This window comes from Panthera onca, chromosome B3 (genome assembly GCF_046562875.1).
Source record: "Panthera onca isolate mPanOnc1 chromosome B3, mPanOnc1 haplotype 2, whole genome shotgun sequence".
NCBI lineage: Eukaryota > Metazoa > Chordata > Mammalia > Carnivora > Felidae > Panthera > Panthera onca.
Window position 1 is genome coordinate 30,254,738 of NC_138344.1, and position 24,991 is coordinate 30,279,728.

General features: G+C 36.6%; 1 protein-coding gene across 4 annotated transcripts in view; it reads left to right on the forward strand.

Annotated features, from left to right (window-relative positions):
* HMG20A (high mobility group 20A) overlaps positions 1–24,991 on the forward strand; it is a 68,500-nt gene that overhangs the window by 13,815 nt on the left and 29,694 nt on the right. The window contains exon 2 of one of the 4 annotated variants that reach the window (XM_060617984.3): positions 15,093–15,174. The exons of 2 other annotated variants lie outside the window; for them this stretch is intronic. The gene's annotated coding sequence lies outside the window, so the exon portion shown is untranslated. Of the gene's footprint in view, positions 1–15,092; positions 15,175–24,609; positions 24,647–24,991 lie in introns of all 4 variants that reach the window. One more of the 4 variants, XM_060617983.3, reaches the window with a different exon arrangement.

Genomic DNA, 24,991 nt, shown 5'->3' on the forward strand with positions numbered 1-24,991 from the left:
CCCAACAAAAATCTATACATACATTCACCAAAGGCAAGAATGAACAAGGGTATTCATAGTAGCATTATTAATAGCCTTAATAGCAGAAAGAGTGAATAAATTATTCTTGTAACAACATGGATGATTATCAAGCATATTGCTGAACAAAAGAAGCCAGACAAAGATTAATATATAGTGTATGGATTAAGTTCAAAAATGAACAAAACACATGTATGGTGTTAGAACTCACACTAGTTACTTTTATGAGGATAGAGAATGGGAGGGGTTACAAGGCAAGTGAAAGTCATACTTTTCACAAGGTATGCGCTTAAAATTTGTATCATTTAGTTTATTTAACCTCTTCCAAATGATTTTAAAGGTTATGTTATTTTTCTAGACACCCCACACACTATTTACACCTACCACTCCATCAAAAGGGTTCTTGCCAGATCACTAGTAACTTCCATGTTGCCAAAAAACAGACATTTTTCACATTCTCATGTTACCTCTCAGCAACATTTGGTTTTATCTTTTTTTCTTCAAGTACTCTGACCCATTCACTCCTGGTTTTCTGACTGCCTCTGTTCATGTCTTCTGGAACACCTTAGCAAACTCCTCTGTTCATCTTCTAATTAAGGAGTTCCTCGGGACTCAATACTCTTATTCTACCATCTCTCCCCAGGATATCTCTTACATTCTTGACTTAAAATACCAGCTACCATATGTGCTGAAAATTCCTAAATTCCTATCTCCAGTCCAGACTTCTGAGCTCTAGGGTCTCGTAGCCAGCTTCCAACTTGATATTTATCTCAACAGCATCTTACAGTGAACATATTCAGTGTTAAGCTCTTGTTCCTTCTGTATTTCTACATCTTTGGTCTTCCTGATGTCTAGAAATCTGAACTCCATAAATATTTACTAACTTCCTAATTAAACATCTTGTATCATTCTTAAGACCTTTCATTACCATGCACATGCGCACGCATGAACATACACAAACACACACCCATCCAGACCACTATTAGATTATATTGATTTTGCTTCCTAAATAGATCTTGAATTCACCCTCTGTGCTACATCTCCACTCCCAGCACCCTATTTCAAGCCACCATCGTTTTGTGGTAGACTATTGCAGTAGCTTACAACTAGTCTTTTTTTTTTTTTTTTTTTTTAATATTTATTTATTTATTTGGGGAGGAGGGTAGCAGACAGGGAATCCCAAGCAGGCTCCACATTCAGCACAGAGCTCAATGCAGGACTTGATCCCACGACCATGAGATCATGACCTGAGCCAAAATCAAGAGTCGGACACTCAACCAACTGAGCCACCCAGGCGCACCACCAATGGATCCTTCTAGATCCATTCTTACTACCTGTTAGTCCATTCTTCACACAGAACTTAGAATGATCCTTTCAAAAGTATAAATACATCATGTCTTTCCTTAAAATTCTTTCTAGGTTTGCTCTTATGCTTTGGAGAAAACCCAAATCTTTAACATAACCCCACGTCTCTGCAGAATTTAGTTTTTGCCTCTCTCTTTACTGCTCTCCTTTCCTATAATTTTCTGCAGCCTTCTCTCACTTCCTCCAAAGCACCAAGTTCTTTCTCACCTCAAGGCCTGATAAAGCTAGTTATTCAGCATGGAATGTACCTATTTAACATTCCACTCCCCCTCCTTGGAGAAGTGCCCTGTCTAAATGACAACTCCTATTATTTCATAGTGTGCTGTTTTCCTTCATAGAATTTTTTTATTTTAAATTTTATTTATTGGTCTATTTGTTTGATGTCTTTCACCTCAAACCATCACGTTTGTGGCAACAGAGATTGTTTCGTTCCCTGGTGTAGTCTGGTATCTTAAATAAATGCCCATGTTATGTGTTTAGTAAATATGGTAAATGAGAAAAGATAGCACGCCCCCTTAGGTAAAGTATAGGTCAGGAACCATTTCATATGTGTGCCTATACCCTGGGAGCATGAAGGGGTTACTTGTTCCCTTTGGTTTAGTCCTTTATTTCTTCAGAATTGCTCTCTGAGAAAGGCACCGCGTAATCATTGTATTGCCTGGAGACCATTTTTGATGGTAAGTCAGTCTTCTCGGTGATGTATATTTTATGTGGTAAGCTGAACTGTCAGTTGTGGGCAGATTTTATTTAAGCCCCCAAAGAGGACTATGCCTGCCCACATTTCTTAGGTTAAAGCTCTTAAAAACTAGAGGTAAAGTGTTCTCAGTGGCAATCTTGACTAAGTAATTTTTTTTTCTTGTAATTCTTTTTTTTTTTTTCTTATAAGTCTTAGGGCACTAAAAAGGAAAGGTGGTCTAACTGCATTTGCTTACTGCTGAGATTGACAATATTGTTTGTGTAAAGATTATTAGCTGCTTTGGTCGTATAAATATGTCAAAATGCCACCACAATAAGTATATGACACGCCTTTTAATCAAGGCAAAAACAACTACATTTCATAATACTTATGTCTTCATATATGTTTTATAAGCTATACAGACCTATCATGATTTGATATTACAGAATATTCTTTATTTTCTTAAGAGCTTGTGTTTGTTTTCTTCATCTTAGACTTACTTTTTAATTAAAATTTTTATGGTTTCTAAGCTAATTTCAATAAAATGAGATGCCAAATTGTATATTTGGTAGAAAATGGTAAGTCCAACAATTTGAAGCAGTGTTCAGGCCACTAACATGAAAAAAAATTCCTGTTTACTACTAATTTTAGGCCAGATAAATTTCATTTCAAGAGGAACAGTTTTAAGGATTTATCATATTTCTTAATGTACTGTAAATGAGGCATTCTTTATGTCTAAAATCTAAATATCGTACTTAGAATTCTCCCATAAATTGAAAAAAAACATGCCAAATGTTTATTGTGCATCTGATTATGTAGGTTCAGGGCTGTGGTGGAGAAAGGGGAATAGAACAGGAATGAGGATTTTGAGTGCTTAGAAAAGTTAAGTTTCTGACATCATCGTCATCATCATTACTCTCCCTTTAGAGAGTTAATTGTTAATTTTCTGTTAATGAAATAATTTTTTAAACTTTATCTATTTATTGATATTTGCACATTTACCAGACATTCATAGCTATTTTCATATCAATGAAATAAGGACTCATAGGAGTTTTAAAATGTCTGCTCTCAGGTATGACTAATTAACTTTCTGAATTTCACAATCCTCTGGTTGCTACTGCCAGCTTTTTCTTCAGGTTTTTAAAATGTAGATTAGTGACTCTAGAGCTAGTGAAATAATAATATATTAGAGGAATATTTGAATTTCTTTCTATAGTATTACAGCAATATATAAATGTGGTACATTATGGTTATAGAGGGGGTGGGGAGTTTCAAGTACAGGGAACTCTGCCATATGTAAGAACAGTCTTCTCAAGCTAATTGCCAATTTAGGGAGTGTATTAAATAAACATAATGGTTTTTATGTTTATTTCAAAAAAGGGGAAAGAGCAGCTTTGTTTTGCCAGAAAGACAATGTCAGCTGCTACCCATTTATTTCCTAGCAAAACAAACTACTTGGAAAATTCTAATTGGCAGGTTTCTTCTCCCTGGCGTTTAATTAAAATCTTTCTCTAGCAATACATGATACTGAGGATAGTGTACAGATTCATTTATTGTACCAAGAAAGACTTGGGCCAACCATATCTTCATAGCTTTCAGGCATCACTAATTATGTGTCTTCTCTGATTTGTTTAACACTATCATTGGTAAGGAGTAGCGTAAATACATTGTTTACAATCTTCCCTATTATGCCTATGTCACCATTTCTAGAGTTGTAGTCATTTCTGCAAAGAGTTTAATGTTTTTTAAGATAAGTAAAACTTTATCACACTAGAAATTACAACTCAATTTTTGTGTGCAGCTTAATGTCTGTGATGTAATAAAATAATCCTGGTGCATAGGATTGGAATTGATCTCTATTTGCATCCTACCTTAGAGTGCTAACCTACAGATGAATATTGCTGCTCCAAGGGAGTGGAAGACTAAGGATGAATTGATGTAATTGCATCTTTATTATTAAAAAATAGAAAATGCTTAGCCAATAGTAAAGCAACCATTTTTATATATCAAGGACACCATCTTGTTAGTCAACAGTTGATATCATCCGATAGGAGGCTTGAGTTCAAAGATTTGAAATTCAAAATGCTGTTTTTCAAATAGATTAAGTGGATTTAAATTCAGTGGTTTATCATTTTTTGAGTATAGTATAATGATTGTGAGAGCTTTTTTCCTCCTAAGCACTTACATTGTTAATTAAATCATTTCCTTTTTTTTTTTTTCTTCCAAACTGTTCCTTAAGCATGTGTTTAACCTGGTGTGTTCAACTCTTAGCTGAGCTTCATGTTTAATGGTTTCAGTACTTAGTAAGTATGCATGATAAAAAAATAAATTGTAGCTACAGATCTGAACTTACTTTGCTATGACCTGTAATAGTCTGCTCTACATTCTGCTCTTTGTCTTTCAAGGAAATCACATCACCCAAAACTTATAACCTACTTTACTACAATAGTGCTGACATGTTTTGGGAGCCTAGAAGGCAGATTGAAATTTAACTGGCATCATGGGATCTCAGTTGGTTTAACAGCTTCTCCTACCTTACTTGGCAGTGCATGTATAATAATATTGAATGGCATTCACTGTCAAGAGATTTTGGAGTTGATAGTAATAGAAATGTATTGCAGGAAAGAACATAGATACTGTGGTTAAAAGGTTATGGGAGAGGGGCACCTAGGTGACTCGGTTGGTTAAGCATCCAACTCTTGATTTCAGGTCAGGTCATGATCTCACAGTTCATGGGTTCAAGCCCTGTGTTGGGCTGTGCGCTGACAGCACAGAGCCTGCTTGGGATTCTCTCTCTGCCTCTCCCCTGCTTACGCATAGTCTCTCCCTCTCCCTCAAAAATAAATAAACTTAAAAATAAATAAACAGTTATGGGAGAGACTAGAAATTAGTCTGGTAACTTGTTAATTTGAAGAGCTAAACATGTGTTTAAATATGTATGATACTGTGGAAAATAATCTCCCAGTTCAAAAATTAAGAGTAAACTCCATCATAAATAGAACTAAAGGTATATATGAAGCATTAAATCTTATGATACTCATTTATTTTATCTTTTCATAATTGTGTTTCTTTCATGGACATAAGCTATTTGATATAGTTTATTGTTCTTTTATTTACTAAGAAGGTCAAGGCTGAACTTTTTACTGAGTATTTACCAGATGCATCTTACACCCTAGAGGGTAAATTTGTGAGATATTACCTGTGAGTACAAATAGAGGGTACTAAAGATGTGATTTCAGTGTAGGGAAGATATAGTTGTTTTTAATGTTGTTTTAATTTAAACTTTTTGTGTTCTATTTCATATAAACATGTCAAGGTTCCTTCTCCTGATCTCAAAACTGGCTTAAGGTGATCATTCGCTATTACAGAGCCAAATGTTATTGCTTATTCTAATGATAGAATAATGTATTCGTATTGTAAAAATTTGAAATTTAAACACTCAAAACAAACATAACTTTTATACTTACAGAGAAATTTAAAAAGAAAATAGTAAAAAAAAACACTTGAAGACAGTGGGTAGCCTCTTGAATAATTTTAAACAAGGCGTGATATGCATGATTCGACTTGTATTCTAGAATGATCACTGGCAGCTGTATGGAGACAGATTGGTGGCAGGAAGGACAGGTAGGAGGCTGTTGGTGTACTCAGGCCAAGAAAACTAAAGGCTTTAACTGGGGCATAATAACAGGAACACAGAAGAGAGGACAGAATCAGCTGGGCTTGGTAAGAGATTCAGTGTGGTGGGAAGAGCAGGGGAAATGGCTGAAAAGGACTCCAGGTTTTTTGCTTTAGTGACAGAGTGGAGTACTCTCAAGTGACATGGAGAACATGGGGGCTGGAATAGATTTTGGGGAAAAGATGATGGATTCAGTTTTATAGCTGTTAAGTGTAAATTGCCTATAGCACATGAAAGGAAGATCCCTGATAATAGAGTTTAAGTGCCAAGCGTTAGATGAATAAAAAGTCAGTACCTCCAGAGGAGTTCAGAAAAGTCTGAGAGTTCGATGTCAAATGCTAAACTCACTTGGCTATCCTAGCACATTTAGTTTTCTCCTTTGTAAATCAGTGCATCATTGAGCAGTGTGCAGCTTAAGCGTTCAGTTCATTGTTGCTGATGAGAATCTTTACTTGTGTGTAGGATTTCCCTGGTTCAGTCTGATAGATGACCTTCACTGTCTTCAGGCATTTAATCCATCCATATTTCTGTGCCAGATCCATAAAAACATCAGTTTCATGGCACCTTTGGTCTTGGAGAGCACAGCCATGCAAGATTTTTTCTCTCAGATTCCAGTAAAGCATTATTGGCGCACCTAGGTGGCTCAGTCGGTTGGGCGTGTCAACTTCGGCTCAGGTCATGATCTCGGGGTTTGTGGGTTCAAGCCCTGCGTCGGGCTCTGTGCTGACAGCTTGGTGCCTGGAGCCTGCTTCGGATTCTGTGTCTCCCTCTTTCTCTGCCCCTCCTCCACTCATGCGCTTTCTCTCTCTCTCTCTCTCTCTCTCAAAAATAAACATTAAAACATTTAAAAAACAATAAAGCATTACTGTTGGTAGATTTTCCTTCTTGTTCTTACTTTATATTCTGCCTCAAAACTTCCCCAGAGTCATGAAATGAATATATTTTATTTTGCATAATTCATGTTGCAGATTATCTGTAGATAATCTTAAATCTGTCTTGATTAGTCTGTGAAATAAAGGACAAAATGGTAAGACTATGAGATTGTAGCTGTATAAAAGGGCAGTCACAGATATGAAATGATAATACAAGCAAACTTTTAGTGTTGACTTTTTAATTTTTGTAATGCAGTTCCTTTTTTTGGTTTTTAATGTTTATATATTTTGAGAGAGAGAGTGCACACACAAGCTGGGTAAAGGCAGAGAGAGAGGGGGAGAGAGAGAATCCCAAGCAGACTCTGCACAGTCAGCGCAGAACCCAACACAGGGCTCGAACCCACAAACCGTGAGACCATGACCTGAGCCGAGACCAAGGGTCAGATGCTCAACTGGCTGAGCTACCCAGGTGCCCTGTGTTTGGCTTTTTGAACAGAATGCCTGAGTACTACCAGAACATACGTTATCTTGAGTGTGAAAAAATCTCATTCTTGTTTTATATTTATCTCCTGAACTTTATAGACTTTTAATGTAGAGACATTAAAATACACAATTCCATGAATGCTTCAATTGGCTCTTTGAGGTTAGAGAAACACTTTTATGTTTGTTCATGAAGTCCGCTCTGATTCATCGCTTTAGACATAACCAGTGCTTTCTATATATTCGTCCTTATTTGGTATGTACTGGCCAAAATAATCACCCCTGACTTGACTTATTTTTTATCTAAGAAATACACCTCTCATCGTCCCTGCCTAAACATTTGGTGGTAGGCATTCTCCAAATCCAAGTGAGTTAGGTATCTTTCATAAGGAACTGTGGTATTCTAATGTGTTAATCATTGAGAGATGTTCCTTCCTGCTCTCATAAGCATACAGATGTGACCAACTATATACTGTAAATTTTGACCTACATTTAAAATTCATATTTTGATTAAAGATCTACAAGCTAGTAATCAACTCAGGTTGAAGCTTAACTTTAGAATACTTTGGTTGAAAGAGTAGAGTTCAACAGAGATGCTGAGAAAGCAAATGAAAGAAATATGGACTAATAAAAATACAGAATTCTAGAATTTTTAGAGCTGAAAGGAATCTCAGCAGGCATCAGAGAGTATTGGGATAACTGAAGGAATATGATTTAGAAGAGGGAGCAAGAACACTTGTTCTATTTTTCCCCAAAGGAGTAGAATGAGAACCCAAGGGCAGGAGCTCCTTAGGAATAGATTTAGAGTTCATCATGAAGAAAATCCTAATGGTCAGAGCCTTTCAGACATTCTCAAGAGAAGCATTCAGGTTGGGACCTGAACCTTGGATGTGTAGTTAGACCTGATGATTTTTGTGGGAACTGTCAGTCCTGGAATTCTTACCTAAACGAACGCTTCCTTTTTTTCTTCTAACTTTAAAACAGTAAAGTGCACAAATGTTAAATGAACAAGTCAATGAATCTGTACATATACAGGCACCAGTGAATATTTCCAGCACTTCAGAAGGCTCTCCTGTCAGTACCCTCTTTCCCCCTACCCTAGATAACCGCTATGCTGATTTGTGCCCCAAAGAGTAATTTTATCTGTACTTGAACATCACATAAATGGATTCACAGAATGTTTACTCTCTGGGTCCAGTTTCTTTTGACATCCTTTTGTCTGTGAGGTTCATTTATGTTGCATGTAGCAGTAGTTCAATCTGTGCAGATGTTGTGCCGATCTCGTTGTGGAAATATACCGTAATGTATCCTTGCCACTGTTGATGGAAATGGGTTGGTTCCATTTTGAGCCTGTTTTTAATAATGGGGCTATGCACATTCTTATACATGTCTTTTGATGAACATTAGTACTCCTTTCTCTAGAATATATTACTAGGAATGCAATTGCTGGTTCATAGGATAGGTTAATTTTAGCAGTTACTGACAGTTTTCCAGAGTGATTGTGCACATTTAAATTCCCACCAACAACATAGGAGAATTTCATTTCCTCCTCATGCTTATCAACACTGTGTATTGTCAATCTTTTATCTTAGCCATTTTGGTGAATACGCTGTAGTATTTCTTTTTCTACAGTTATTGATCATTTAGATGGGCTCTTTTATGAAGTACTTGCTTTATTTTGTATCCCCTTTTTTAAAAAATGGATCATTTCTCTTCACCTTACTGATTTGTAGGTGTTCTTTATACATTCTGAATATGAGTCTTTAGGGGATATACACGTTACAAATATTATTTCTGTCTGTGGCTTACTTTTTTACTTTTAATATGATCTTTGCTGAACAGATGTTCTTAATTTTGGTGAACTCCAGTTTATCATTTTTCTCTTCTCTGGTGAGTGCCTTTTGCTTCCTCTTTAAAAAGTTTTTGCCTAGGGGCGCCTGAGTGGCTCAGTTGATTAAGTGGTTAAATGTCCGACTTCGGTTCAGGTCATGGGTTCGTGGGTTCAACCCCCACATCGGGCTCTGTGCTGACAGCTCAGAGCCTGGAGCCTGCTTCAGATTCTGTGTCTCCCTCTCTCTCTCTGCCCCTCCCCCACTCATGTTCTGTCTCTCTCTGTCTCTCAAAAATAAATAAACGTTAAACAAAAAAAATTTTTTAAATAAATAAAAATAAAAAGTCTTTGCCTAGCCCAAGATTGTGAAGACATTTTGACCAATAATTCTTAAATTCTGATACTAAGTTAGATAATGGTAAACTTTCATTGGTTCATACATCAAAAAAAAAAAAAAGAAAAGAAAAAAAGAAATGCATAGAATTGTTTTATTTTCTCCCATAATTTAATTCTTTTTTTAAAAAAGTTTTCTTTATTTTTGAGAGAGAGAGACAGAGAGTGAGTGGGGGAGGGGTAGAGAGAGAGGCAGAGAGAGAGAATCCCAAGCAGGCTCTACGCTGTCAGCATGGAGCCCGATGTGGGTCTCGAACTCACACCGTGAGATCATGACCTGAGCTGAAACTAAGAGTCAGACTCAGCTGACTGAGCCACTCAGGCGCCCCTCCCATAATCTAATTCTTAAACTTTCAGCATTAGCTGTGAATAAGTAGATAATTATGATACCAAATCTGAAATTTACTATCAGGATAGACTTAGTTACTGCTTTGGTAACAAAACCACTATGGAATCTCAGTGGCTTTTTTCCTCACTCATGCTACTTGTCCAAAGTGGGTTAACAGGGCTACACTATTTTTGGTCAGTTAGGCAAGGATGATGACAGAAACTCCATTGAAATATATGAGTTGACTCTCTGAGTTCCATGGCGTATTCTTACTCTATTCCTGAAAGGAGAACTAAAAATATTTGTAAATAGCTATAATGACTGTCACAGTTAATTTGGTTATATTACTTATCCTCTGTGTGAATCAGTTTGTTCACTATAAAACAGAGGCTAATGGTAGTATCTGCTTCATATGGTAGTTGTGAGGATTAAATGGGATAATACATGTAAAACCCTTAGAATAGTGCTGTTACTTAGTAAACAATACAAATGCTTGCCACTATTACTGCTGTCATTATTAGGCTCTTACCGTGTGATACCATACTAGTTGCTTTACATGGATTAATTCTTCAAATAACTTCTGTAGTAGGCACTATTATTATCCTCATTTACAGGTGAAAGAACAGGTTCAGAGATGCTAACTTGCCCAATTTCCATAGCTAAAAAATAAAAGATGGGATCTGAATCCAGACAGTCTGATAAAAGAGCCTTCAGTATTAACCATGACTCACTTCCAGATAGCAAATAAATACTAACAGAAGAATTCAGAAATGCATACTGTGCTTAAAGAACTTTGTTTATGTACATGTATGTTCATGGTTATGATTTTTCTTTTTTTTTTTTTTTATTTTAGAGAAAGAGCATGAAAGCAGGGGAGAGGGAGGGAGGCAGGGAGGGAGGGAGGGGGAGAGAGAGAGAGAGAGAGAGAGAGAGAGAGAGAGAATGTTGAGCAGGCTCCATGCCCAGTGCAGAACCCAACACGGGACTCGGTTGCATGACCCTGGGATCATGACCTGAGCTGAAATCAAGAGTCGGGGGTGCCTGGGTGGCTCAGTTGGTTGAGTGTCCAACTTTGGCTCAGGTCATGATCTCACAGCTCGTGAGTTCGAGCCCCACAACGGTCTCTGCTGACATTTCAGAGCCTGAAGCCTGCTTCAGAATTCTGTGTCTCCCTCTCTCTCTGCCCTACCCCTGCTTGTGCCCTGTCTCTCAAAAGTGAATAAATGTTTAAAAATTAAAAAAAAAAAAATGAAATCAAGAGTTGGATGCCCAACTGACTGGGCCACCCAGGTGCCCCCATGGTTATGGTTTGATTTTGTAATGTATGTAAATTATTATAAATTTATGTACATTATAAGTTATAGAATTATATTTATAAAATATATTTATATAAATTTATTATATAAAGAAATAAATATTGGATTTTTAATATATTCCTATAAAATTGTTTTTAGTTCTGTCACTTAGTTTAATGTATTCTTTCATGGTGTTCAGTCATGGTGTGGCACCTAAACAAATTTAGAATTGATTTTGTCCTTCATTAGCAGATGAAGAAACTTGGGCCAGATCAGTTTAATGGTCCCAGAAGACACAGCTAGTTGGTGGCATAGCCTGAACTCAGAACCAGACTCCCTGACTCTGCAGCTCTTTCTGTTGCCTCAGGTTGCCCTGCTAAGTAGTTCATACAGCACATAATTCTTTCTCAAAAATTTGAAGTCCTTCGGTTCCGCCACTAAAATTGTGAGTGAATTTGTTGTAGAATTTCCTCATAGTTCACATTGGTACATCTTGATTTTAAGTTACCAATTTTATCTTTTAAATATGCTAATGTTACTAAACACCCAGAGCCAAATTAGATATTTCAAGAGACTTTGTAATAAGAATAAATGCCTCCAGAGAAGATGCTTTTGTGGAAAAACACTGTAATGATGAGCTTTTTCATCTAACCAGATTTGGAGTCAAATTTCTGAAGGGGAAGAAATGACAGTGGAATTGGAGATGGAGTAAATATATTCTGTTTGAAGTATATCTGAAGATATATTAGCAAGAAGTAAAATGATAACTTATTTATAAAAGCTTGTTACTTTTTCTACCAGTGACATAAGAATATACATTTATCAACCTCAGATGTATTGTAATGTCCAGAATTAAACCTTTTAGGGAGATGCCAAGCCATATTAAACTCATGGTCATGGATTGTTTTCCCATAATTAAATGAGATTTTTGTATGATAACTGCAGTGTGTTGTCATATAATTTTATCTGGAAAAGTAACAGAGTATAAATTGAGTAAACCATACACTTCTAGACAATAGCAGGATTTGTCATTATATTGCTGTATGGTAGAGAAGAAATAGGAAGTCACAACACTTCTTTTTCTCAGTATCAAAATTTGTCCATTATCTCTCAGGAAAGCAAACCTAATCTGTGCTATGTGGTATTGCACTCATAAGGAAATATATTATTGTTTTAAGAGTATAAGATGCTTTCCCCTGGTCTCCTGTAGTTTCAAACATTCATGTGTTAAGATAAACACTGTTTCATAAAATTGAATGCAGAATTTAAATGAATTTTTTAATATAAAACACAAAGTTCATAAACTATACCCTCATACGTTTCCTGCTAGACATATTTACTCTTCTCTGCCCTGTAGGGCTAATTCTGATTTGAGAAAGAGAGAAAATGAATATATCACTAGAAATTCTAAGACTCCTTTCAGCAGTAAGCTGTTAACTCCTCTAATGGTGTATTTTTCTGGAGAGGGGGGTGGAGAGAATCTGGTCAAAGAGAATTTTAGCTTTATGTGTAGTCAAATGTTAGAAAAGAAAGTGTATTCATATATTGTGTGTCAGATTAAAATTTAAGTTTAAAAAGCCTGTGATTCTTGGGGGTGCCTGGGTGACTCAGTCAGTCAAGCAACCGACTTGATTTTGGCTCAGGTCCTGATCCCAGGGTCGTGGAATTGAGCCCTGCCTTGGGCTCAACACTGAGCGTGGAGCCTGCTTAAGATTCTTTCTCTCTCTCCCTCTGTCTCTTAAAAAAAGAAAAAAGTCCTAGGATTCTTGATGGCATTTCCTCTTTTTAAAGTAACATAACCATCAGGGCGCCTGTGTGGCCAACTTCTGCTCAGGTCATGATCTCACAGTCGAGCCCTGCATCAAGCTCTCTGCTGTCAGCACAGAGCCTGCCTCGCATCCTCTGCCCCCTTTCTCTCTGCCCCTCCCTCCTCTCAAAAATAAAATAAACATTAAAAATATTTTTTTTAATCCTTAAAGAAAATAAAGTAACATGACCATATTACTGGATGTTGGAAAGTTAAAACAAAGTAGAAAGTAATTATTCATAATTCTACCACCCTAACATAATTACTTTGAGTATTTTGGTTTCCTTACAATCTATTTCTTTTTTATCTGGTCTTCTAATATAGTCTGTATAATACTTTCTCATAAATATTTCATTGAGAACTTTGTAACATGATTAGCAAAATAGCTTTCACATTCTTTTTTGGTTTGCAGAGCACATAAAGAAATACTGATCCCCACAATAACTTTTTTTTTTTTTTTTTTTTTTTTAGTGTTTATTTATCTTTGAGACAGAGCTTGAGCAGGGGAGGGTCAGAGAGAGAGGACGACAGGGTATCAGAAGCAGGCTCTGCGTTAACAGCAGAGAGCACAGAGAGCCCAATGCAGAGCTCGAACCCATGAACCGTGAGATCATGACGTGAGCTGAAGTGGGGCGCTTAACCAACTGAGCCGCCCAGGCACCCCTAATATAATTATAGTCTGTATAGTATACTTTCTCGTAAATATTTCGTTGAAAACTTTGTAACGTGATTAGCAAAAATAGCTTTCACGTTCTTTTATGGTTTGCAGAGCACGTAAAGAAATATTTATTTGTCCTTTACAACATCTTTTTGAGTTAAGTAGGGAAGGTATCAGCCCCATTTTACATATGAAAGTATTGAAAGCAGATAATCATATAATGCCTCTACTTGGTTGCATAGTGGATTTCTGTTCTTGACAGAAGTAATTTGCACTAACACAAGGAAGTAGATGTATTTAATGCAGAAGGAAGAGCAAAATAAATCATTGTATACATTCTTACTCCCTGGGACCTAGTCCTGCCTTACTGGACAAGTGAGTCTTGCAACAGCAGTAGGCAACTCTGGAAATACAGATTTTGTCAGATTTTAGTAAATACACTAAACACAAGAATCTTGAGGTGATTTAATTAGTCTGGTTACTCTTCAGTTAGAGTTACAACTAAAGTGGTGTTAAACCTGTTTTTCTGTTACCTGAAAACAAAGGAAACAAAATCATAAGCTTATAATAAACCAGGAAGGTAACATCCATCCACTTGGTCTGAATTGCTTGGGTAGAGTGAGAGCCTAGAGGCCCTGTGTATGAAGGGCAGGCCTTATCATATTGGGTAGGTTACTTAAGGGAAAAATGTTCCTAGGAAACTGGACTTGTAGAGCATGATATATGTCAAATTTGAATTCGGTAGCCATTTGATTTACTAAAGCCCTGAGCATTGTGACAATTTAGGATTTATAAGCAAAATATAGAGGGGCACTTGGGTGGGTGGCTCAGTCGGTTTAACATCTGACTTAAGCTCAGGCCACGGTCTCATGGTTTGTGAGTTCGAGTTCCGCGTCAGACTCTGCGCTGACAGCTCAGAGCCTGGAGCCTGCTTCAGATTCTGTGTCTCCCCCTATGCCTGTCTCTCTCTCTCTCTCTCTCTCTCTCTCTCTCTCAAAAATCAATAAACATTTTAAAAAATTTTTAATAAATTTAAAAAATAAAAGCAAAATATATAAATATAATTCTGAGTTTTAAATATTCTCCATTTTAAACTGTTATATTAAGTACATTGCAATTGTGTCTTATTTGTTTTGTGAGGACAACTGAATTTCATTTTACTGTTTACAGTAGTGAAGACAATATATTACTGCTGGGCCTCCCTGCATCTAAAGTGTTTTTGGTATTTTGTCTTCAACTTTTGGCTGAAGAAAAATTCCCTACTGCCCAAAGCTCTGTTTTTCTTTTAAGAATTCTCCCTAGGAAGAGAATTTTTTGTGAGTTGATTAAAATGAAGAATGCTTTCTTTGATGGAGTCTCTTTCCTTTTATTACACTATCGTTTTTATAAACAGTTCAATTTTCCTCCTCAAAACATGCCATCTTCTAGTATTCATTGGCTTTGAAAGGGTAAAAGATTTGGGAGTTATTGCTTGTAATAGAAAGGAACATTCTTTCCTTCTCTTCACAGTGTTGTTTCACAGCTGCAGGTTTCAGCTGAAGAGAACAGTGTAAAATGTAAGAAGATAGAGGAGCACTGTTCCTTGAACCAGTAAGGACCCTTACCCTAGAACTGTTAACCAGGAAGTTTTTGTTTGGGTCAAAATACTAGGGACCTTTGTTTCTTCTGCTTTCTCATATTTTGCCTTCCTCAGATTCTAGGCTTGAACCATTTTGTTTTAGAGCAAGAAAGGAATCCTATCTACCTCCTTGATAACGAAAGTAGATTCCAAACATGTGAGTACTCTGTTCTTAGTGTTCCTTCTCAGGCATTCACTCAGCTGGTATTTTCTGTTTCCTTCAGATCTCAGATGTGATTTGTGAATTTATTATGATAATTAACAGTTATCTTAGCTCTTCACTCCATCTGTTCATCTGTATCTCTTCCCTATTTTTCTCATAACATTTAAATAAATAAATAAATAAATAAATAAATAAATAAATAAATATCATTATACACATCAGCTACAACCTTTACTTTTTTTTTTTTTTTTTTTTTTACTGTTTGTCCATCTGTCCCCCACTACATCATGAACTATAAAAGGACAAGAATTTCCTGTCAAATCTCATTTAGCACTGTGTCTTCAATGCATGTCATAGTTACATATAATCAACTGTGAAAAGCAGTATTTTTCAGCTTTAAAACTCATTTCAAACTCATTGAAAACTCATTTCCCCTCTTGATAAACATAAAATTCCTCTATTCTAATATACCCTCCATGAGAATCACCCAGAAGTAAGTGAAAAAATATACAAATGTAGCTTCACCAAACAAGAACATTAACTTTCTGCACTTTGTGTACTTAATTGCTTTGGTTTTCCAAATGTAAATTAGATTATAACATTGTGTATCATTGAAAATGCCTTTTTGTATACCTATGGCCTCCCAGAGGGAGTATGCCCTTTATGGCATTCCCCTTCCCCACCTACCTCCCACCCTCCACCCCCCCCACCTCATGCACACCCACTTTTTACTGTTTCATAGTACCCTGGTGTCCCAGGAAATTGTTTGGCAAAGCACTCTACACAGAGTAATGCCAAGTTTTATTGGGTTACTTTAACTCTTAGTTCCGGTGCTAGGCCAGAAGTTGTCCTACTTGGGCAGTTATCTCCTTGTTTACAAATATAAAAGCAGTGGTTAGGTAGTCTGTGTAGGAAGGGCCACTTGGGACCCGCAGTCACCATGAAAAAGCCAGATAGGTGGACTGTGAACTCAAAAGGCAACACCCTGCTTGTAAAATGACAAATTTTGCTTTGGAAGAGGTGTTTATTTTCCCTGTGTCGCTGCTGTGCTTTGCACCAATAATGCAAAACATTGTTTCGAGATGTTTGGGGTTTCCTTTCTCTTCACAACACATTTTGTGTCCTAATGGTAACAATTCTCCATCAAGGTTCCATTGAGGGGAAATAGTTCGTGTACAGTAATCAAACTGTCTAGAAGGAAATCTAAACAGTGCTCAGTTTCTTTTGATGATCTAATACTTCCATATTTTTAAAAGAAAATATCTGACTCAAAAGTTTGTAAAACTTTCACTTCCAAAAATCATAAAGAAGGAAGATTTATGTTTGTTTCTAATTCTGGCCTCGTCTTCCCACTTCTCACTGTTTTGAAAACAGTATCTCTAGACCAAGGACAAAAAGACTATAAAATTCTATAAAGCAGTTCTACGTACCACTTGACACTAAGCACAATCTTGGTCACACAGTAAAGGTGCTCAACAAATGCTTGTTGTTGAAATATAAACTCTACAAGCATTTGCATTAAATGAGGCTGGATTATTTCTTTGGTGGCCCCCAAAAACACTATACGATATTTAACTTCACAAAAACTACAAGTAGCGTATTGTCAGTATAGCCCGCCCTTTATCATTAAACAAGTTACGAGTCTGCAGTTGAAATATATGCAGGCCACAACTTATAGATTTTATTCCTAATTTCTTTTCAGTTATTTTGAACTGAGAAATTGGTTCTACCTCCAAAAATACGTCAAGAATCTAACCACTTCTCACCACCTCCACTACTACCACTGTGAGCCAAGCCATCATCTTTCAGATGGATTATTGCAGTAGATTTCCAAATGAACTCCTTACTTCCACCCTTGACCCTCTCCACTCTTCATTCTGTTCTCAAAACAGCAGCCAGAGTGATCCTATAAAAATGTTAGACCCCATGTCTACGTGAGGTTTACTCAAACCCTCTAGTGGCTTCTCTGACTAAAAAGCAAGTCCTTACCATGACTTACAAATCCCTCTGGAGTCTGGTACCCAGTCAGCTCTGGATCTCATCTACTATTTTTGTCCCTATGTCAATCCACCACATTGCCTCCTTCAGTCACTTTCCATTGTACTAGTTGTTCCTCCTGCCTGGACCACTCTGTGCTCACATACATGCATAGCTCTCTGCTTCATCTCCTTCGGGTCTCAGTAAACTCTTTACTGGCCTCTACTTAAAATTCCAAGCACCCTCTTCCCTTGAACTCTTCCTGGCCTCTCTATGGGCTCTGTGTTTTTCTTAGTACTTATCACTATGACATTATTCATTTTACTTTTTTTTTATCTTGTTTTTTGTCTGTCTTTCCCAGTATACTGTGAGATATGTGAGGGCAGGGATTTTTGCCTGTTTTGATCTGCACAGTATCCCTAGTGCACAGAAAGTGCCTGGAATGTTAGATGCTCAATAAATATTTGTTGATGAATGAATCCATTTCCTTATTGTTTAATTCCTATACTACCCTAACAACATTTTTAAAAATTACTAATATTTATAGTTATAGGAGCCTATGCTCTAGATTTTAGAAATAGAAAGCCATAGTTTCTGCCCACCCCTGCCTAACCCCCAGCCAGACATACACCTCCTTATACCCTTCTCTTGAAGTAACCCTAAGCCTTATATGTATACTCTAATTATCTCCCCCGTACTAACTACCTCACCCCTCCCAAAAGTAAGTACTTAATTATCTTTTTCCCTCTCATCTACCATATCAAAACCTACAGTGAAAGAGTTCTTAGCTGAATTATACTTAACTGAACCCCAGTTAACTGCCTGATGGGATTAGCCAGTGTTCTTATTTGCTCTGTAAAACATATTGATTAATGCCTACAGCCTACTGACTGCTCTTAGCTTAATGTTCATGGCTGGTAGACAATTCTCTTTGTGCTATCACGAACTCCGGTTAAAGTACTTGCATATCAAAATCAGTTTTATTTATTGTTGTATTTTGTTGTATAGAAACATGTTTATAGGACTATCTTCTTATAAATTATGTAATTATAATACATTAAATATATAATATTTATGGTAATTTTTAATTAATAAACTTTATATTTTATAGTGGTTTTAGGTTCATAACAAAATCTAGCAGAAAGTACTAAGAATTCCCATGTATTCCTTGTCCTCACACATGCCACAACCTCTTCCATTGTCAGCATCCCCAACCAGAGTCGTCCATTTGTTACAGTCAGTGAGCTTACATTGACATAATCATCATCCAAAATCCTAGTTTACATTAGGGTTCACCCTTGGTGTTGTACCTTCTATGGGATTTAACAAACATATGATATATATCCACTGTTGTAGTATTGTACAGAATAGTTCACTGCCCTAAAAATCCTTTGTGTTCTGCCTGTTCACCCCTGCCTCCCCTCTAATCCTGGCAATCACTTATCTTTTTACTATGTGCACAGTTTTGCCTTATCTGGATGTCATATGGTTGGAATCAGAGTATATAGCCTTTTCAGATTGACTTCTTTCACTTAGTAATATGCATTTAAGTTTACTCCATATCTTTTCATGGCTTGATAACTCATTTGTTTTTAGCACTGAATAATAGTCCATTATCTGGATGTGCCACAGTTTATCAGCTTGCCTACTGAAAGACATCATGGTTGTGTCCAAATTTTGATGTTATGAATAAAACTGCTATAAACATTCATGTGCAGGTTTTTAGTGAACGTAGGTTTTTAGTTCCTTTGAGTAAATACCAAGGAATGCAATTGCTGGTAAGGAAAGTGAATAGTTTTGGGGCACCTGGGTGACTCAGTTAAGTGGCTGACTCTTGATTTTAGCTCTTGTCATGATCTCACAGTTCATGGTATCGAGCCCCATGTCAGGCTCTGAGCTGGGCATGGAGCCTGCTTAAGAATCTCTCTGTCCTTCTCCCTGTACCCCTTCCCTATTCATAATCAATCTCTCTCTCTCTCTCTCTCTCTCTCTCTCTCTCTCTCTCTCAAAAAAAAAAAAAAAAAGAAAGAAAGAAAGAAAAAAGAATATGACACACCAAATGGTCTTCCATAGTGGCTGACCCATTTTGTGTTCATTCCCACCAACAATGAATAGAGTTCCTGTTCTAAATCCACATCAGCATTTGGTGTTGTCACTGTTTTGGATTTTTTTTTAATTTTTTTTTTAATGTTCATTTATTTTTTGAGAGAGAGACAGAACACGAACAAGGGAGGGGCAGCACAGAACCTGAAGCAGGCTCCGTGCTCTGAGCTGTCAGTGCAGAACCCAATGCCCAGCTCTAACTCACAAACCGCCAAGATCATGACCTGAGCTGAAGTTGGATGCTTAACAGACTGAGCTACCCAGGTACCCCGTGTTGGATTTTTAATAGCCATTGTAATCATTTTAATAGCTATGTAGTTGTATCTCGTTTTAATTTTCAGTTTCTTAATGACGTGATATTGAACATCTTTTCGTGTGCCTACTTGCCATCTGTATATTTTCTTTGATGAGGAGTCTGTTCAAGTCTTTTGCCCATTTTTAAAATGAATTGTTTATTTCTTACTGTTAAGATTTACGAGTTCTTTGTGTATTTTTGGTAAAAGTTTTTTTATCAAATGTGTCTTCTGCATATACTTTCTCCAAATCTGTGGCTTGTCTCCTCATTCTTTTGACATTGTCCTTTTCAGAGGAACAGTTTTTCATTATAATGAAGTCCAGCTTATAAGTTCTTTCTTTCATGGATCATGCCTTTGTTGTTTTGTGTAAAAAGTCATTGCCATACCCAAAATCATCTAGATTTTCTCTATGTTATCCTGTAGGAATGTTGTAGTTCTGTGCTTTACATTTAGATTTCTGATCTATTTTGAGTTACTTTTTGTGAAGGGTGTAAGGTCTGTGTCTAGATTCTTTTTTTTTTAATGTTTATTTACTTTTGAGAGAGAGACAGAATGAGAGCAGAGGTGGGGGTGGGGGGCGGGCAGAGAGGGAGACAGAATCCAAAGCAGGCTCCAGCCTCTGAGCTGTCAGCACAGATCCAACGTGGGGCTCAAACCCACAAACTGCGAGATCATGACCTGAGCCAAAGTTGGACACTTAACTGACTGAGCCACCCAGGCACCCCTCCAGCACCATTTGTTAAGAGACAGTCTGCTTTATTGTATTGCCTTTGTTTCTTTGTCAGAGATGGGTTGACTATTTTTATATGGGTTTATTTCTGGACTCTCTATTCTATTCCATTGATCTATTTGTCTTGTCTTTTACCAGTACCACACTATCTTGATTATTGTAACTTAATAGGAAATCTTGAAGTTAGGTACTGTTGGTCTCCCACCTTTGTTCTTCTCCTTCAGTATTGAGTTGGCTATTTTGGGTCTTGTGCCTCTCCATATAAACTTTAGAATCATTTTTTTTACATCCACAAAATAACTTGCTGGGATTTTTACTGAAATTGAGTTGAATCTATATATCAAGCTGAAAAGAACTGGCATCTTGACAATATTGAGTTTTCCTGTTCGTTAACACAGAATATTTCTCCACTTATTTATTACTTCTTTGGCATCTTTCATCAGAGTTTTAGGGTTTTTCTCATATAGGCCTCATAGATCTTACCTAAGTACTTCATTTTGGGGAATGCTTATATAAATGGTAATGTGTTTTTAATTTCAAATCCTACTTGTTCATTGCTGATACATACTGCATTGTATTGCATGATGCAGTTAACGTCTATATATTAACCTAGTATCCTGCAGCCTTGCTATACTCGCTTATTAGTTTCAGGAGTTTTTGTCAATTCATTCAGATTTTCTACATATTCAATCATGTCATCTCTGAACAAAGAGTTATTTCTAACTTCCCAATCTATATATCTTTCATTTGCTTTTCGTGACTTATTGCATTAGCTAGGACTTCCACTATAATGTTGGAAAGCTTTTGGGGTGGGGGCTGAACATCTTTGCTTCGTCCCTGGTTTTGGAGGAGAAGCTTTATGTTTCTCACCGTGAATTTTGGTATTAGCTGTAGGGTTTTTCAGGTGTTCTTTATCAAGTTGAAGAAGTCTCTTCTATTCCTAGTTTGCTGAGAATTTGTATCATGAATGGGTATTAGATTTTATCAAATGCTTTTTCTGTATCTGATCATGTGATTCTTCTTTATCCTATGGATATAATGGATTACATTAATTAATTTTTTAATGTTGAACCTGCATTACGTATCTATGATGAATTTCACTTGGTCATGGTGTATAATTCTTTTTATACATTGTTTGATTCACTTTGCTAATATTCTGTTGAGGATTTTTATATCTATGTTCATGAGAGCTATTGGTCTATATTTTTCTGTGTGTAATGTCTTTGTTTGGATATTAGAGTGATGCTAGCCACATAAAATGAATTAGAAAGTATTCTTTCTGCTTCTGTTCTCTGAAAGAGATTGTCAAAGATTGTTAATTTCTTCCTTAAATGTTTAGTAGAATTCACCAGTGAACCCATCTGTGTCTGCTTTCTGTTTTGGAAAGTTATTAACTATTGATTCAATTTATTTAATAGATAGGTCTAATCAGATTGTCTGTTTCTTTGTGAGTTTTAGCAGATTGTATCTTTCAAAGAATTGGTTCATTTCATCTTTGTTATCACTTTATGCCCACAAAGTTGTCCATAGTATTCCTTTATTATCCTTTTAATGTCCATGAGATCTATAGTAGTGTCCCCTCTTTCATTTCTTACAATAGTAATTTGTGTCATTCCTCTTTTATTCTTAGTTAGCCTGGCCAGAGGCTGACTGATTGACCTTTTATTATTTAAAAAAAAAATTTTTTTTAATATTTATTTATTTTTGAGACAGAGAGAGACAGAGCATGAACAGGGGAGGGTCAGAGAGAGAGGGAGACACAGAATCTGAAACAGGCTCCAGGCTCCGAGCTGTCAGCACAGAGCCCGACGCGGGGCTCGAATTCACGGACCGCGAGATCATGACCTGGGCTGAAGTCGGACGCTCAACCGACTGAGCCACCCAGGCGGCCCCTGATTGACCTTTTAAAAGAACCACCTTTTGGTTTTGCCGATTTTTCTTGATTGACTTCCTATTTTCAGTTTTACTGATTTCTTTTTTTTTTTTAACATTTTAAAGTTTGTATATTTATTTCTTTTAAGAGAGAAGGAGAAAGAGCAGGGGAGGTGAAGAGAGAGAATCCCAAGCAGGCCCCATGCTGTCAGCATAGAGCCCAATGTAGGGCTTGATCCCATGAACCTTGAGATCATGACTTGAGCCGAGATCAAAAGTTGGACATTCAACCAACTGAGCCACCCAGGCGCCCCTCAATTTTACTGATTTCTTCTCTAATTTTTATTATATCTTATCTTGTGCTTACTTTGAATTTAATGTGCTCTATGTTTTCCAGTTTCCTAAAGTAAAAGCTTAGATTATGGATTTTAAATCTTTCTTGTTTTCTAATACATGCATTCAGTGCTGTAAATTTACTTTTAAGCACTGCTTTTGCTGCATCCCACAAATTTTCATAAACTGTATTTTCTTTTTTTTCTTTAATATTAATGTATTTATTTTGAGCAAGAACATGACAGGGGGAGGGGCAGAGAGAGAGGGAGAGAGAGAATCCCAAGCAGGCTCTGTGCTGTCAGCACAGAACCTGACATGGGGCTCTTTTCCACAAACTGTGAGATTATGACTTGAGCTGAAAGCAAGACTTGGACATTCAACTGACTGAGCCACTCAGGCACCCCCATAAATTATAATTTCATCTTTTTTTAGTTGAAAGTATTTTTAAATTTCTCTTGGTTTCTTCTTTGACTCGTGTTATTTATAAGTATGTTGTTTAATTTCCAAGTATTTTAGGATTTTCCAGCCTTCTTTCTGTTACTGATTTCTAGGTTAATTTCATTGTGGTCTGAAAGTAAACATTATATGAATTCTATTATTTTAAATTTAAGATATGTTTTGGTATATCTTGGTGAATGTGCCATGTGAGCTTGAGAAAAATATGTAATCTGCTGTTGTTAGATGAAGTAGTCCTACAGATATCAATTATATCCAATTGATATACGGTGCTGTTGAGTTCAACATTGTTCTTAATGATTTTCTGTCTTCTTAAATATCTATTTCTGTTACAGGCGTGTTAAAGTCTCTAGCTATAATTGTGGATTCATCTGTTTCTCCTTGCACTTCTATTAGTTTTTGCCTCACCTGTTTTGACCCTCTGTGGTTGGACATATAAATATTAAAGATTATTATGTCTTCTTTGATTGTCCCCTGGCATTATGTAATGCCCCTCTTTCTCCCTGATCACTTTCTTTGCTCTGAAATCTGCTCTGTCTGAAATTAATATAGCTACTCTCTCTTTCTTTTAATTGGTATCATATCATTTCCATTCCTTCTTCTCTGATCCTTCTCTTGCTCTCTATCAGTTTTCTGGCTTTCTTTAGTGATACATTTGGATTTCTTTCTCTTTATTCTTTGTGCATCTATTTCTGGTTTTTGATTTATAATTACCATTAGGTTTGTATATCACATCTTCTGCATATAGCAGTATATATTAAGTTGATGGTCACTTAAGTTTGAACCCAGTCTTTCCCCTTTCTCTCCCCCATGTTTTAGGTGTATGATACCGTATTTTACATTATTTTCTTTTGTGAATCCCTTGATTGCCTTCTACAAATATACTTATTTTTACTACCTTTGTATTTCCTACTTTTATTTCTCTTACTTATAGTCTTTCCTTTCCACTCAAAGATTCCCCTTTAACATTTGTTGTAGGGCTGGTTTAGTGGTCATTATCCTTTAGCTTTTGTCTAAGAAAGTCTTTATCATTCCCTACTATTGGGAATGATAACCTTGCTAAATAGTATATTCTTGGCTACAGATTTTTTCCTTTCAATACTTTGAATGTATCATGCCATTCCCTTCTGGCCTGCAAAGTTTCTACAGAAAAATCCACTTATAGCCTTATGGGGTTTTCCTTGTGTGTAACATTTCCCAGGAAAAGTCTTCTTTTCTCTTGCTGCTTTTAAAATTCTCTTTTAATCACTACTTTTTGACATTTTAATTACTGTGTGTCTTGGTGTAGACTTCCTAGGGTTGATTTTTGTTGGGGGAATTTCTCTGCCTTCTGGATCTGGATATCTGTTTCCTTACAGAAGTTTTCAGCTATTATTTCTTCAAATAAATTTTGTGCCCCTTGTTTCTCTCTTCTCCTGGGACCCCTATAATGTGAATGTTGTTATACTTGATGGAGTCACTGAGTTCCCTAAGTCTATTCTCATTTTGCATAATTTTTTTTCTCACCTGCTCAGCTTGGTTACTTTCCATTACTCTGTCTCCCAGATCATTAATTCATTCCTCTGCTCTTTCTAGCCTGCTGTTTATTTCATCTAGTTAATTTTTAATTTCATTTATTGTATTCGTCATCTCTGATTGGTTCTTTTTTATCTCTATTTTAAGGGTCTCACTGATGTTCTCCATTCTTTTCTCAAGTCCAGTGAGTATCTTTATGATCATTACTTTAAATTCTCTATCAGGGGGAGCCTAGGTGGCTCAGTCAGTCAAGCATCCAACTTCGGCTCAGTTCATGATCTCACGGTTCACGAGTTCGAGGCCGGCATCAGACTCTCTGCTGTCAGAACAGAGCCCACTTTGGATCCTCTATCCTCCTCTCTCTCTGCAACTTCCCCGCTTTCACGTGTGCTCTTTCTTTCTCAAAATTAAATAAATATTTTCTTTAAAAAGAGTGAATAGAGGTTTGTGTGGTTAGAGGTCAGTTGTAGAAGTAATTGAGAAAGCTGAAATGACAGGAAATAGTGGTCAGACACATTTGAATTTGAGG